A 4,075-nucleotide genomic window follows, 5' to 3' on the forward strand; every position below is an offset into this window, starting at 1 on the left:
ATCATCTCAATAACCCTGGGAAGTAGGTCCTATTATTACCCCCATATACAAATGAAGAAACTGAGGCAGACGGAGGTGAAGTAATTTGCCAAGGATCACACAGCTAGTGTCTGAGATTGGACTTGAATTTAGATCTTTCTAACAGCAGGTTCAGTATGCTACACACTGTACCATCCACCTGCTCACAAGCAACAAAAAATGACAAGAGCTACTGTAAATAATTTTGTTCATCAGTGCCTTTTTCCTCTTTTTTAGATCTCTTAGGAACATAGTCTTGCAGTGGTATTGCTAGCTCAGAGAGGATATACAGTTTAGTGACTTCTTTAGCGTAGTTCCACTGGCTTTCCAGAATGGCTGAACCAATTCATAGCTCCACCAGCAACGAGTGCATCATTGTGCCTCTCTTCCTATAACCCCACTAATCATTGTCACTTTTTTCATTTATCAGCTTTGCCACTCTGATAGGTACATCTGAGTTGTTTTAATTTAAATTTCTCTAATTATTGATGATTAAGAGTGTTTTTTCATGTGGCAGTTGATAGCTCAGCTTTTTTATTTTTGAAAAGTACCTGTTAATATTCTTTCACTATTTATCTATTGGATAGTGACTATCATTCTCATATGTGTGAAACCATTCCTCATGTATCTTAGATATTAGGCCTTTATTACAGAGATTTGACACACAGATCCCCCCAGTTAAATGTTTTCCTTCTAATCTTCATTGCATTGATTTTACAAGACTTTTCACTTTTATGTAATTCTCCTTATACTTTCCATTTTATCTTCTATGACCATTTACATCCTTTGTTTGGTTATAAATGGTCATGAATCCAGAGTTGTGTTATTTATTCATTTTTCCTCTAATTTGTTTATGATGTGATCTTTTAGATCTTCAAAATATTGCTGTTGTATAAATCTCATTCTGTTAAATTCTCTCTGGATCAGTTCATACAATTCTTCCCATGTTTCTCTGAATACACTCTCTTCATTATTTCTTACAGCACAATAGCATTCCACCACATTCACATATAAAACTTGTTCAGACATTCCCCAATTGATAGGCATCCCCTCAGTTGCCAATTCATTGGCACCACAAAAAGCTGTTTTATACACACACATTCACATTTTTTCTTCTTTCTTTTCTCACTTTGGAGTATAGATCTAGTAGTGGTATTGCTAGGTCAAAGACTGCACAGCTTTGGGGACATAGTTCAAAATTGTTTTCCAGAATGGCTGGACCAATTCACAGCTCAATCGACAGAGCTTTAGTATACCTCTTTTGAGAGGCAGCTGATGGTGCAGTAGATATGGCTCTGGGCTTACAGTCAGGAAGATCTGAGTTTAAATACAGCCTCAGATATTTACTTGGTATGTGACCTTGGGTAAGTCATTTAATCTCTATCTCAGTTGACTCATCTGTAAAATGGGGATAATAAAGCACCTGCCTCACAGAGTTGTTGTGAGCATCACACGAGATATCTGCAAAGTGCATAGCTTAGTGCCTGACTTATTTCCTCAGTTTTCCCATAGTCCCTCTAACATTTGTCATTTTCTTTTATTGTCAACTTTGACAATCTAATAGGTGTGAGGTGGTACCTCTGAATTGTTTCAATTTGTATTTCTGTAATTATTAATGATTTAGAGCATTTTTTCATATAGCTATTGATAGCTTGGATTTTTTCCTCTGAAAACTCCTGGGTCCCATCCCTTGACCATTTATCAGTTGGAAATGACACCCATTCTTACAAATTTAAATCATATCTTAGAAATGAGACCTTTATCAAAGATTTTCTGCTTTTCATTTTAGCTGGTTTGGTTTTGTTTATGAAAGACCTTTTTTCATTTTCTGTAATCAAAATTGTCCATTTTACCTCCTGTGAACTTCTCTATCTTGTTTGATCATGAATTCTTCCCCCATTCATAGGTCTGATATATTTTCTTCCATTGTCCTCTAATTTGTTTATGACATCACCTTTTATGTCTGAATCATGTACCCATTTGGAACCTTAGTACGTAATGTGAGATGTCAATCTATACCTAGTTTCTGTCAGACTACTTTCCAGTTGCCCCAACAATTTTTGAAGAATAGTGAGTTATTGCCCCAATAGCTGACATCAAATACTTCTATATTTGCTTCTATATTTTGTGTACCTAATGTGTTTTGCTCATCAACCTCTCTGTTTCTTAACTAGTACCAAATCATTTTGATAAAAACAACTTTTTGCATAGTTTGAGATCTGGTACTGCTAGATTGTCTTCCTTCACTTCTTTTTTTCATGGTTTCTCTTAATAATGTTTACCTTTTGTCCCACCAGATGAATTGCCTAATTATTTTTCTACCTATATAAAGTAGGCCTTTGGCAGTTTGGTGATATGGCAGTGAATGGATAAATTAATTTAGGTAGTAATGTCATTTTTATTATTTTGGCCTGACCTACCCATGAACAATTAATATTTCTCTGATTATTTAGTTCTGTATCTATGTAAAAAATGTTTAGTCATCATATTCGTGTAGTTCCTGTGTATGTTTTGGCAGGTAATCTCTAAAGTATTTTATATATCCTATATTTATTTTGAATGGAATTTCTTTTTATATCTCTTCTTGCTGGATTTTTTTGTAGTATACAAATACTGAGGATTCGTGTGAGTTTATTTTACATCCTGCAATTGTACTGAAGTTGTTAATTATTTCAATTAGCTTTTTAGTTGACTCTCTTGAAATGTGACAATTTTGTTTCTTCTCAGCTTAGGCTTATTCCTTCAATTTCTTTTTCTTATTGTATTCCTATGGCTAGCATTTTTTGTACAATATTGAATAGTAATGGTGATAATGGGTACCCTTGCTCTGCCTCTGATCTTATTGAAAAGACCTCTTTAGCTTATCCCCATTACAGATAATGTTGACTCTTGGTTTTAGGTAAACATTATTTATCATTTTAAGGAAAGCTCCATTAATTACTGAGCTAGAAAGTGTTTGCAGGAAAGGGTATTGTACCTTGTCAAAAGCTTTTTTTTGCATCTATTGATATAATCATATGATTTTGGTTGGTTTTGCTGTTAATATGGTCATTTGTGTTTATAGTCTTCTTAATATTAAACCAGCCCCACATCCCTGGCATAAATCCAGCCTAATCATAATATATGATCTTTGTCATTATATTTAATACAATTATTGTTTCTATGATTGGTTCTTAGAATTCTTAAAGGCTCTTTTTTTCCTGTGTAGGATTATACTCAGTTTTTCCAAGTAAATTATTCTTGGCTGTGTGGTAAGTCTAGAGCTTTTTGCCTTTTGGAATACCATATTCTAATCTTTTTTCTTCATTATAGTGGTGGTTGCTAAATAATAGTAGTTGACATTTACATAGCACTTTGTATGTGCTAGTCACTGTACTGAGTACTCTCCAATTATTATCTTGCTTAATCCTCACAACAACCCTGTGAGGTAGGTGCTATTATTATCTCCTTTTTACCATTGAGGAAACTGAGGCAAATGGAGGTTAAGTGATTTTCCCAGTGTCACACAGCTGGACATAATTTACTTTTTCTTCTAATTCTTTTAGCCTTTTGAATTTGTTTTAATATTTCTTGATGCCTTGTGGAGTCATTAGCTTATATTTGGTCAATTCTAATGGCAGGGGGAGTTCTTTTCTTGGGTAAGGTTTGTACCTCTTGTTCCAAGCTATTAATTCTTTTTATATCTTTCTTCTATAGTGCTTATTCCTCTTCTTTTTTCTCCACCACTTTCATTTGGTTTTTAAAATCATTTTTATCACTTGACTGAATTTCAACTCTGGACATTCTCACTCTTTTTCCTCCATGTCTTGAATTCCTTTCCTCCTTATCTCCATCTTCTGGGTTCCCTGGCTTCCTTCAAGTCCCAGCTGCAATCCTACCTTCTATTTTCTGTCATTTCTGATCCCTCTTAATTCTATTGTCTTTCCTTTGTTGATTATTTCCAATTTATCCTAGTAATAACGTGTCTGCATGTTGTCTCCCTAGCCTGTGAGCTTCTTCAGGACAGGGACTATCTTGCCTTCCTTGATAATCCCAGTGCCTAGAATATAGTAAGGGC

This window comes from Trichosurus vulpecula, chromosome 6 (genome assembly GCF_011100635.1).
Source record: "Trichosurus vulpecula isolate mTriVul1 chromosome 6, mTriVul1.pri, whole genome shotgun sequence".
Taxonomy (NCBI): Eukaryota; Metazoa; Chordata; class Mammalia; order Diprotodontia; family Phalangeridae; genus Trichosurus; species Trichosurus vulpecula.